General features: G+C 42.8%; 1 protein-coding gene across 19 annotated transcripts in view; it reads left to right on the top strand.

Moving 5' to 3' along the window:
- Positions 1-13,140, top strand: part of MYO9A (myosin IXA) — a 445,773-nt gene that overhangs the window by 295,675 nt on the left and 136,958 nt on the right. The gene's annotated exons all lie outside the window — the stretch shown is intronic.

The raw sequence follows: 13,140 nt of genomic DNA, 5'->3' as shown, positions 1-13,140 counted from the left end.
GTCTGGAAGGATGTCCAGAAGGTCTCCCAGTCTAATTAGCATATTATCCTTTTATTAGTATAGATAGGATGTATTTTTCTAAGCAATATATTGTTTGGCTTTGATAGTTTTTGAGTTTTACAGAAATACTAATATGTAGTCTTCTTTGACTTTTTTTTCCCTCTCAACAGTATGCATCTAAAATTCATTCATCTTACAATATGTAATTTGTTCTTTTTAGTTGCTATATAATACTATATGATAGTGGGGGGGAATGGGCAGTTATTGTTTAATGGGTACAAAGTTTCAGTTTATCTAAAAGTGCTAGAGATGGAGAATGGTGTTTACACAACAATAATGTACCTAATGCAACTGAATTGTACACTTATAAATGGTTTAAATTAGTAAATTTTATACTATGTACATTTTGCTACAAAAATATTTAAAAAGGAATTTATGATCTTGGGGGAATAGGGAGTTAATATGTATTGGATACAGAACTTTAAATTGGGTTGATAAAAAATTCTGAAGATAGAAGGTGGTGATGGTTGTACAACAATGTGAATGTATTCAATGGCACTGTATTGTACATTTAAAATGGCTTAAGTGAACAGAGAACAGATTGGTGTTTGCCAGAGGCAAGGTGGTAGGGGATTGACAAAATGGGTGAAAGGTGGTTAAAAGGTACAAACTTCCAATTATAATATGAATAAGTCATGGGGATATAATGTACAGCATGGTGATGATAGTAATACTGCATTATATATTTGAAAATTGCTAAGAGAGTAGAAAAAGCTCTCATCACAGCCCTCGCCAGGTAGATTAGTTGGTTGGAGCATCATCCTATACAACAAAAGGTATTGGCTTTGATTCCCAGTCAGGACACATACCGTGGTTTGGGGTTCTATCCCCGGTTGGGGGCACCTCCTGGAGGCTGCCAAACATACCCTCAGATGAGAATTAAAAAGCAAAAGTTCTCATTACAGAAAAAAACAAAACGTAGCTATGTGTAGTGATAGCTGTTAACTGGACTTATTGTGGTGATCATTTAGCAATATAAAAAATTTTGAGTCATTATGTTGTACACCTGATATTAACATAATATTATATGTCAATTACATCTCAATAAAAATAAATAAAAGTATTAAAATGGTAAATTTTAAGTTATGAATATTGTAGCACAATAAAAAATTACATGGTATGAATATACCATAATTGATTTATTCGTTAATCCTGTCAGCGGGATTTGGTGTTGCTGCTTTAAACATGCTCAAACATATCTTCTTGTTAACCTATTATTAAATCTGTGAGATATATACTTAGTAGTGGAACTGCTAGTTCATTAGGATGTGTGCATATTTTATAAGATAATCCAAAATTGTTTTTCAGGGTAGTTGTACCAATGTACACTAACAGTGGCAGCTAAAAATTCCCTTTGCTTCATTCCTTGTCAACATAACTTATTGTCAGACTTCTTAAATTTTGACAATCTAGTTATAAAATGGTATCTTATTGTAGTTATAATTTTCATTTTCTTGCTTATTAATGATGCTGAACATATTTTTGTATAAAATGTTCTTTGTTTTCCCATATTTTTAAAAAGTTTTAAAAATAAATCTTATGTACTGATCCCACTTAAGTAACATGTTATAAATATATTCTCCCAATTTGTAGCTTAGCTTTTTACGTTTGTTGTTGTTGCTGTTAATCCTCACCTGAGGATATATTTTTTCCCTTCATTGCTTAGGGTAGAAGAGAGAGGGGGGAGAGAACAGAGAGAGATATAGAGATAGATATTTTTTCCATTGATTTTTAGAGAGAGTGGAAAGGGTTGGGGAGGGCAGGAGAGAGAAACATCTATGTGAGATGGGAGTGGAGAGAAACATAGATGTGAGGTATGTCTACTTTGTCCATATATATAATTGATTGGTTGCCTCCCCCATATGCCCTGACCAGAGATGGGGATTGAACCTGCAACCCAGGTGCATGTCCCTGACTTCTTGACCAGAAATTAAACCGTCGATCCTCCAGTTGCTCCCTTGCATAACTAAATATTACCTCACACTTGATTGGTAATTTGGCTGTGTATAGAACTCTTGGTTGGAATTATTTTCCTCAAAAGTTAGAAGACATTGCTACATTGCATTTTAGTTACAGCATTCCTGATTTTTGAGCCCTTGCTTTAAATAGCTTTATTGAGATACTACAGGCCCGATGCATGGATTTGTGCACTGGTGGGGTCCCCTGGCCCAGCCTGCAGGAATTGGTTGAAATCAGCAGTCTGACATCCCCTGAGGGGTCCCGGAGTGGGAGAAGGCACTATAAAGTTGCTGATGCTCAGCAGCTCCTGCGTTGAGCGTCTGCCCCCTGGTGGCCAGTGCGCGTCATAGCTACTGGCCAGTTGGCCGGTCAGCCGGTCGCTTAGACTTTTATATATATAGACTAGAGGCCCGGTGCACAAAAATTTGTGCACTCGGGGGTAGGGGGGCCCTTCAGCCGGGCCTGTGCCCTTTCGCAGTCTGGGACCCCTCGGGAGTGACCACTTGCTGGCTTAGACCCGTTCCCCCGGGGATTGGGCCTAAGATGGCAATCAGACATCCCTCTGGCAGCCCGGCAGCCCTCGGGTGATGTCCATTTGCCAGCGGGGAGGAGACCTAAGCTGTATTCAGACATCCTTAGCGCTGCTGAGGAGGCAGGAGAGACTCCCACCACCACTGCTGTACTGGCAGCCATCAGCCTGGCTTGTGGCTGAACAGAGCTCCCCCCTATGAGAGCGCACTGACCACCAGAGGGCAGCTCCTGCATTGAGCGTCTGCCCCCTGGTGGTCAATGTGTGTCATAGTGACCAGTCATTCTCAGTCTTTCTGCTGTTAGGGTCAGTTTGCATATTACCCTTTTACTATATAGGATATAGGGTGGGGGCCGGCTGATTTGCCCTGAAGGGTGATCCGGATCAGGGTGGGGGTCCCGCTTGGGTGCCTGGCCAGCCTGGATGAGGGGATGATGGCTGTTTGCAGCTGATCACACCCCGTTCATGGTGGGGGTCCCCACTGGGGTGCCTGGCCAGTCTGGGTGAGGGACAAAGGGCCGTTTTCAGGCTGGTGGGTGACTGAAGCTCCCAGCCTCTTTTTTCTTCTTTTTTTTATTCTGGTGTTTATTTACCTTCTATAGCTGTCACTGGAGCTGAGAGCCAGCTCCAACTCTGAGGCCCGGCTCCAGCTCTGAGGCCGTGGCTGGCTGAAAGTAGGTATCTGGGTTTGTTTAGCTTCTATACTTGAAACTCTGTTGCCATCACTGGTGCTCTAAGCTCTGAGGCCCTGGCTGGCTGAAAGCAGGTATCTGGGATTTGTTTAGCTTCTATAATTGAAACATTGTTGCTTCCGGAGCTCAGAGCTGAGCTGCGGCAGGCGGGGAACCTTGGCTTCCTCCATTACTGGAGCAAGCAAGCCTCATGTTCGCTTCAGCTGTGTGGCTGCCGGCCGCCATCTTTGTTGGCAGTTAATTTGCATATCCTGCTGATTAGCCAATGGGAAGCGGAGCGGAGGTATGGTCAATTACCATGTTTGTCTATTATTAGATAGGATATTTTGCATACCACAAAATTTCACCTATTTAAAGTATACAATTCAGTTGGGTTTGGTGTGTTTCAGAGTTGACCAACCATTCTGAAATCTAATTTAGAGCATTTTTATCACATCTAAAAAAAGCTTCCTACTTACTCGTTTCTCTTCTCCATTCCAACTGTAGGTAAATATGAATCCACTTTTTATAGCTATAGATTTGCTTGTTCTGGAAATGTCATATAAATGGAGTCTTATAATATGTGGTCTTTTGTGTGAAACGTGTTTCACTGAGCATAATGTTTTCAAGGATAACTCATGTTGTAGCATGTTCTAGTACAGGTACTTAATCCCTTTTTATGGCTGCATAATATTCTCTTGTATGGATATTTTGCTTATGCATTTATCAGTTGATCAACACTTAGATTATTTCCACTTTTTTATGAATAATGCTGCCGTAAACATTCATATACAAGTTTTTGTGTGGACATATACTTTCAATTCTTTTGAGTGCATACCTAGTAAAGGGTCACATGGTAACTGTTCTGTTTAACATTTTGAGAAATTGCCAAACTATTTTCCAAAGTGACTGCGACATTTTATATTCCCACTTGTAACTGGATAAAGAGTTCCAGTTTTTCCACATCCTTGCCAATATTTGTTTTTGCCTGTCTTTTTTATTTTAGCTACCTTAGTGATTATGAAGTAGTAGCTCATTGTATTTTTGATTTGCATTTCCCTAATGCTTAATGATGTACAGCATCTTATGTACTTACTAGAGGCCCAGTGCATGAAATTCGTGCATGGGTGCAGTCCCTAGGCTTGACCAACAATCGAAGCGCAAGTGTCTGGTGTGGAAGGGCAGGTCCCAGCTGACCTCTGGGTCCTGGGCAGCACCTGGGCCCCCGGACTCCTGCGCACCCCTCTCCGCCTGAGTCACGGCACCCGAGTCCCCACACGGAGATGTGAGCGCAGCCAGATTCTGTGGGCCGGGATGCAGCACACTCTCTCCTGGCCGGCCTTGCAGACCGGCTCCTGTGCAAGCCCATGGGGATCCTGACCAGCCCCTGCGGTCCCGGAAACTACAGCCTGGCTCACCCAGAAAAGGCCACGTATGTGCAGAGCAGGCTTCTTGTGGGTGCCCGGCACATGAGTGCGGGGCTTTCCTGGTGCCTGAGCCCTGGCATCCAGGGGAAGGGTAGCAGGGAGAGTGAGAGTGAGCTCGGAAGACACTCCACATTCTCACCACACCTCTGTCTCCATCATTCCCACCCCCAGGTAGCTGGCGAGAGGTCACAGTGTGTCCCCAACCCTCCATGTTCCATTTCTTCCCCTGGTGGTCAGTGCATGTCATAGGGAGCGGTTGAACTCCTGGTCTCTTGGTCAAGTGATCGCCTGAGGGGACAATTTGCATATTAGGCTTTTATTATATAGGACTAGAGGCCCGGTGCACAAAAATTTTTGCACTCGGGGGGAAGGGGGGTCCCTCAGCCCAGCCTGTGCCCCCTCGCTGTCTGGGACCCCTCGGGAGATAATGACCTGCTGGCTTAGGCCTGCTCCCAGGTGGCAGAGGGCAGGCCCAATCCCTAGGTGCAGCCCCTGGTCGGGCTCAGAGCAGGGCTGATTGGGGAGTTGGGGCACCGCCCCCTGTCATGCACAGAGCAGGGCGGATTGGGAGGTTGCGATGCCACCCTCAGTCACGATCAGGGTAGGGCCGATTTGGGGGTTGGGGCGCTGCCCCCTATCACACTCAAGGCAGGGTCGATGGGGAGGTTGCGGCGCCACCCCCTGTCACGCACAGAGCAGGGTCCATCAGGGGGTTGGGGCACTGCCCCCTGTCACTCACAGAGCAGGGCCCATCAGGGGGGTTGGGGCTCCGTACCCTGTCATGCACAGAACAGGGTCGATCAGGGGGTTGGAGAGCTCCCCCCTGTCACGCACAGAGCAGGGCCCATCAGGGGGTTGAGGAGCTCCCCTGTCACTCACAGAATAGAGCCGATAGGGGAGTCGGGGCACCGCCCCTGTCACACACGGTTCAGGGCGGATCAGGGGGTTGGGGCGCCGCACCCTGACACACACAGAGCAGGGCCCACCAGGGGATTGGGGAGCTCCCCTCTGTCACTCACAGAGTAGGGCCGATAGGGGAGTTGGGGCACTGTCCCCTGTCACACACAGACCAGGGCAGATCAGGGGGTTGGGGCGCAGCACCCTGTCGCACTCAGGGTAGGGCCGATGGGGAGTTTATGGCTCTACCCCGTCACACACAGAGCAGGGCCCGTGGGGGGCGGTTAGGGCGCCGCCCTCTATCACCCACAGAGCAGGGCCGATCAGGGGCTTGGGGTGCTGCCAGTGTCACACTCAGGGCAGGGCCGATGGGGAGGTTATGGCTCTACCCCGTCACACACAGAGCAGGGCCCGTGGGGGGCGGGGGTGGTTGGGGCGCTGCACCCTGTCACACACAGAGCCGCAGGGCCATCAGGGGGTTGGGGAGCTCTCCCCTATCAGGCACAGAACAGGGCTGATCATGGGTTTGGGGCACTTTCCCCTGTCATGAACAGACCAGGGGGGTGGATAGGGAGGTTGTGGCCCCACCCCTGTCACACACAGAGCCGCAGGGCGATCAGGGGGTTTGGTCACTGCCCCCTGTCACGCTGATCCTGGTGCTGGGAGGCATATTACCCTTTTACTATATAGGATAGAGGCCTGATGCATGCGTGGGGGCCGGCTGGTTTGCCCTGAAGGGTGTCCTGGATCAGGGTGGGGGTCCCCACTGGGGTGCCAGGCCAGCCTGGGTGAGGGGATGATGGCTGTTTGCAGCTGGTCACATTCCCTTCAGCGTGGGGGTCCCCACTGGGGTGCCTGGCCAGTCTGGGTGAGGGGCTGAGGGCTGTTTTCAGGCTGTCGGGTGACTGAAGCTCCCAACTGCTCCTTTTTTTCTTTTTTCTTTTTTTATTCTGAGCCAGCTTTAGCTCTGAGGCTTGGCTCCAGCTCTTAGGCCTCGGCTGCTGAAAGCAGGTATCCGCTTTGTTTGGGTTCTATAATTGAAGCACTGTTTCAACTCCAGCTCTGAGATCCCGGCGGGCTGAAAGCAGGTTTCTGGGGTTTTGTTTAGCTTCTAAATTTGTAACAATGTTTCAAACTGCAAGCTCAGAGGCTAGTAGCGGCAGGTGGGGAATGTTGGAGTCCTCTGTCACTGAAGCAAGCAAGCCTCATGTTCGCTTCAAGCTGCCTGGCTGCCGGCTGCCATCTTGGCTGGCAGTTAATTTGCATACCCCCTGATTACCCAATGGGAAGGGTAGCAGAGGTACAGCTAATTACCATGTTTCTCTTTTATTAGATAGGATTGGTGATTTATCATCTTTGATAATTCATATGTCTTCTGTATAAGCATCTACTTTGCCCATTAAAGATCATTTCTTTTTGGTATGTATTCTTCTTTCCAAGTATAAATATAATTGTCTTAAACAAAACTGTGATAAAACAATCATATTTTATATAAATTAATAATACATGCAAACATCTTTTTATGCTCTTAAATATTATTCTGTAACATGATTTTTAATGCCCTCATAGACTTCCATTGAGTGGGTATAACAAAGTCTATTTCACCTATTTCTAATTATTGGTTATCTGGGTTGTTACTAATATTTTATAGTGCTGAAAATTTTTGTAATTAAAATTTTTGATTATTGTCTTATCTTCTGTTTCATTAAGAGGGACAGAACTAAAGTTGTTATAAAAATTTAAAGATACTGACTTGGCTACTCAAAAAAAGTATTAGAGAGTTTAAATAAGGAACTAATAGGAAAATAATTTATAAGGTTATGTTCTATTTTTCAAAGCAGGATGTTTCAAAAATAGTACAAAGGGGAAAAAAATAGTTCATTGAGTCTCATGTACTCTTCATTCAGTTTCCCTTAAGTGACATCTTATGTAATAGTAGTACATTATCAAACCCAGGAAATTTACATTAGTACATTCATGTTAACTGAACTACAGTTTATTCACCATTCAAAATATGCATATATGTGTATCTGTAGTTTTTTTGTAGTTTTATCTCATGTATACATTTTTATAATTTTTTTATTAATATTTTATGTGCATCAGTATTCATAGAAAAGCAAATCTGGAAGCAGTTATACTTGGGGTCTTATATTCTGTTAACAAAGAAAAGGTTATTTTGGTTTTAGGGAATGATTAAAAAGTGGGGAAATGACTCGGAAATATTTGGGGAAGCTAATGGAAGTTATTTTCATAAGGTTTGTTTATGCAAATTCATCTCATTGTCTGTTCTATGTGTCTGATGAGAAGAGTTGCTCTCCTTTTCCTTGCAAGAGAGAGAGGGACACCTTCACAAAGGGGAATTTATGCCTTGCTTTTGAGGGCAGAGAACTAACTCTTCCTGTTATATATTGATTCTCAGTTCCTTTCAGCTAAAAATAATCCTTATGCCAAAGTAGCATATTTGGGGGTTATACATCCTAACCCTCTTAATAATTTTTTGTGGTTAACTTTTTTCTCTAAACACAGTGCTTAGTCTGTCAGGTAGTTCATTCCTTTTATTTCTGAGTAATTTTCCTATTTTTAAATAAGGCTCTCTTAGTATTTTTGAGTGACATATTTATATATTCCAGACATAGTTTCCTTATTAGGTATATGATTTGAAAGTATTTTCTCTCAGTCTGAGAGTTAATTGTCCTTTCACTTTTTTATGGTAGTGTTTTGAAGTGGAAAAGTTTTTTATTTTGATGAAGTCTAATTTATCTATTTTTTTGGCTATCCTTTTTTGTCATATTTAAGAAATTTTTACCTAAGCCCATGTCACAAGGGTTATATTTTTTCCTAAGAATTTTATATTTTAACTCTTAAATTTAGATGTATGATCCATTTTGAGTTTATTTTTTGTATCTATTATAAGATAGAAGTCCAACTTCATCCTTTTGCCTGTGGAGATCCAGTTATCTCAACACCACTTGTTGAAAATACTGTTCTTGCCTGGCTGGTGTGGTTCAGTGGTTGAGCATTGACCAATGAACCAGAAGGTCCATGGTTCAATTCCTGGTCAGTGCACATGCCCGGGTTGTGGGTTTGATGTCTAGTAGGGGCCATGCAGGAGGCAGCCGATCGATGATTTTCATCATCTCTCTCTCTCTCTCTCTCTCTCTCTCTCTCTCTCTCTCTCTCTCTCTCTCTCTCAAATAAATAAAAACATATTTAAAAAAAGAAAATACTGTTCTTCCTCCATTGAATTATTGACACCTTTTCAAAACTCAGTTGACTATAACTTATAGCATTTATTTCTGGGTTTTCAATTCTATTCCACTGACCTTATGCCAGTACCATGTTATCTTGATTACTGTAGCTTTGTGTGTGCTTTCACATCAGGAACTATAATTCTTCCAGCTTTGGTGTATTTTGTAAACATCATTTTGGCTATTTTGGGTTCTTTTCATTTCCATATGCATTTTAGGATCAGCTTGTCAGTTTGTTAAAAAAAAAAAAGGCAGCTGGGGTTTTGATAAGGTTATATTGAATGTGTAGATCAATTTGGGAAGTATTATCAGCAAGGCTGAGATAGAATAAGCTGGGGAAGAGTGATAAGAGATAAAATTGGAGGAGGAGGCCATGTAACATATACCTTTTATATTATACTAGAGGCCCAGTGCACGGCATTCGTGCACTGGTGGGTGTGAGGGTCCCTTAGCCCGACCTGCACCCTCTCCAATTTGGGAGCCCTCAGGGGAGCCCTCTCCAATCTGGGAGTTTCTGTCTGTCTTTGCAATCATATGAGTGAATTGTCAGAGACCCCAACTCAGTTTGGTTTGTTGCTCACGGAATAATAGAGGCATTTTTCTTTTTCTTTGCTTCATTGGAGATTTCCTGGAAGTTTTAGGATATCTTCCCTTTAATTTTCCTAGACACTCTGATTTTACTTATGTCTCTCACCTTTGGTTTCCCTCCATCCCCCACCACAACAGTGCTCCAGGCTCACTTTGCTCTAGTGCAGTGGTTCTCAACCTTGGCTGCACATTAGAATCACCTGGGAATCTTTTTAAAATCCTGATTTCTGAGCCTCATCCTCCGGAAATTCTGTTTCTTTGTTATGGGGTGGGGCCACAACATTAGTAACTGCCGGGGTCCAACCCCAGCAGGTCCAGGGGTCCCCAAAGGTGTCGACGAAGAAGGAATGACAACGGAGACAGCGTTCAGTTGATCAGCAGCCTAGCCAGGATCTCTAGCCAAGTTCTGGTCAGGATCTCCAGTGAAGTTCTGGTTAGGATCTCCAGCCAGGTTCTGTGTCCATGTTCTCTTGCTAGGTTCTCCAGGTTCTCCAGCCAGGTTCTGTAGCCATGTTCCCTCGCTAGGTTCTCCAGCCAGGTTCTGTCCAGGTTCTCCAGCCAGGTTCAGTCACTAGGTTCTAGTCAGGTTCTCTTGCCAGTTTCTGTAGTCAGGTTCAGTCCAGGATCTTTTGCCATGTTCTCTCGCTAGGTTCTGTCTCTAGGTTCTGAGGCCAGTTTCTGTCCAGGATCTTTTGCCATGTTCTCTCCAGCGAAGTTCTTCTGTCTCTAGAGAACGTTCTGTGTAGGTTCTGTGCCTAGGTTCTGTCTCTCTTGGTTCTCTCTTCTAAGTTCTGTGTTCTAAGTTCTGTGTTCTAAGTTCTGTATTCTAAGTTCTGAGTCCTAAGTTCTGTGTCTTGCTGTCTTGTTATATCTGTATTTATACCAGTTGATTCAATCCTATCAATCTCTATTACAAAGGTTAGGGCGTTTCTTATCTCCATCCCAGGGAGTAAAGATTATGTAGCTTAAGCATGATTGTTCGTAGTTAAAGTGATTAATTACCCGCCTGGCACTTAGTTAAAAGGTTTTATTCCCTCCCTAACTTCAGGGGAAAATCCCTACCTGGGGAAACAACCTTTCTCAGAGACCTTGGTTAAAACACATAGTGCCAAGAAAGTGAGCAAACATATTAAGAACAGTATGCCATATATGCCAGGTCCCTTGAAACAGCAAGCATGGACCGGCTCCCGGCAAGTAACAAAGAAACAGAATTTCTGGAGGATGAGGCCCAGAAATCAGGATTTTAAAAAGATTCCCAGGTGATTCTAATGTGCAGCCAAGGTTGAGAACCACTGCTCTAGTGTCTAGGACAGTGATGGTGAACCTATGACACGCATGTCAGAGGTGACACGCGAACTCATCTTTTTGATTGATTTTTTTTGTTAAATGGCATTTAAATATATAAAATAAATGTCAAAAATATAAATCTTTTTTATACTATGGTTGCAAATATCAAAAAATTTCTATATGTGACACGGCACCAGAGTTAGGTTAGGGTTTTTCAAAATGCTGACACGCTGAGCTCAAAAGGTTCGCCATCACCGGTGTAGGAGATCCATCTGCCACTGAACTACAATTCCCAGCATTCCTGGTGCTCCCTGTGCTCTTGTTTTTTCCTTCCTGCTCTGTCTCCATACCATGGCCTCCCACTCTGCCAAGTCCTCCAAGCCTCCAGGTCTCCCTCTATGCTCTCCATCTGGCGGTTTGAGGAGCCGAGTTCCCCAAGCCACTCCACTTTCCGCCAGCACCTGTGTATGCAAATTAACCCACCATCTTTGTTGGGTTAATTTGTGTACTCACTCGTGATTGGCTGGTGAGTGTAGTGAAGGGACAGTCAATCATGTTTCTCTTTTATTATATAGGATAAGAATTTTTGGCTTTTAATGGGAATGAGAAAAACACAGGATGATTTTTTTAAAAATAATTAATTCTTTATTGTTGAAAGTATTACATATGTCCCCTTTTCCCCCCATTGACTCCCTTCCAGCCGTCCTCCCCCCATTGACTCCCTTCCAGCCCTCCTCCCCCCAACTCCATGCCTCACCCCAGGCCTTCAGCACCCTATTGTCTGACACAGGATGATTTTGTGCAAAACACTGACCTGATTAAGCTTATAGGTTAAAATAAATGATCTGGCTGACTTCTTAATATATCTCAGACTCATTAGCAACATTTCTGCCTCTGGAACTTTGTGTTTTTTCTTCTCTCTACATGGAATACTCTTCTCCCAGATAACTGCTTGATCTTTTTAAAAAAAATCTCGATTACATCTCTGTGTAAATGGAACCTTATTGATGCTAACTACCTTACTAAAAAGACTATCATTCTCACATTCTAAAAAAATACTTCTTTTCTGTTAAAATTTCTCCTTAGTGCTTGTTATGCGGCATACAATATATTTTGTCATGTGTTTATTATTTGTCTTTTTCCACCTGAATTTAATCCTCATGAGGGTAGAACTTTTAGTATGTTAATTGGTATATGCCCACTGCTGGAAAAATACTTGACACTAGTTGGTGCTCAATAAATATTTTTGAATGTATGAAAGTATATTCTACTGCATTTTCACTAGTGTCATATTTTAATTTTCATACATTTTTTGTTACTAATTTTATCTTTTCTATGCTTACTTTTTATAGCATCTTGTTCTTATTTTATACATGGAATATTTTCTCTCAACTCTCTAAAGATAATAATGATAGCTTTAAAAATTCTTTTCTTTTCCCTGTCTAGTCTTTTTCCTTCAAGCTATTTGTGTCATGATTGTTTGATCTTTATGTTTCATGCGAGGGACTTCCTTAAGATGTCTAGTGAGCCTTGGTCAACTGTTCATATTTAGGATTGAGATACTGAAAAGCTAATTGGAATCTTTAAGTAGTCTCTGGAACTTACCAGTATCTTTGGGTCCTTCCTCTTGGCATAGTCAGATTTCACACAAAAGTTTATTCTAATTTTCTGCCTGGAGACTATACAGTTGACCTTTGAACAACACAGGGGTTAGGGGCACTGACCCTCCTGTGCACTAAAAGTTACACATATAACTTTTGACTTTCTAAAAACTTAACTACTGCTAACATAGTCTATTAACACAGCTTTTATATGTTACATGTATTATGACTATTCTTACAAGAAAGTAAGCTAGAGAAAAATAAATGTTAAGAAAATGTTATTAAGAAAAAAATACATTTACAGTATTTATTGAAAAAATGTGTGGATCTGTGCAGTTCAAATTTGTGTTGTTGAGGGGTCAACTGAAGCCCAGATGCCAGCATTCTGGAGCCAGCTGGGTAACAAACTGAGACCTCTGTTTTCAGTATTTCCTTTGACTTCTATATAACATACCCATCCTCCATTGTGCATGGTTTTCTCTTTCATCCTCTTGCTTATGTAAGTGAGGGATGGTCATCTGGTTTCATGGATTTTGAAGTGCTTCTTAACCTGACTTTCAACTAGGGCTCCCATTTTTAACCTACATTTTCACCACTTCCAAAGATACTTGCTACTTCCAGTTTCAGAGCCTTTGGGGAGTCCTGCAGAGTAAATAGAGATGCTTATTAACTTTTCCCACAACCAATTTTAGGTTTATTACTGAAAAAGCTATTTACTCTCTACATATGCTTTCCATATTTCAAAAATGTGTTAGGGTTGTGTATTAGTGTATTCTCTTAAGTATTTATTCCTTTAAAAGTTATTAATGCTTTTATGGGTTTCTGGAGGAATTCAATATGAATGCAATTTGCTGTCTACCTGGAAAGCCCCCT

The sequence above is a fragment of the Myotis myotis genome, unplaced genomic scaffold (genome assembly GCF_014108235.1).
Source record: "Myotis myotis isolate mMyoMyo1 unplaced genomic scaffold, mMyoMyo1.p scaffold_m19_p_1, whole genome shotgun sequence".
Taxonomy (NCBI): domain Eukaryota; kingdom Metazoa; phylum Chordata; class Mammalia; order Chiroptera; family Vespertilionidae; genus Myotis; species Myotis myotis.
The sequence above is the reverse complement of the archived record's forward strand: the minus strand, read 5'-3'. Positions and strand labels throughout refer to the sequence as shown.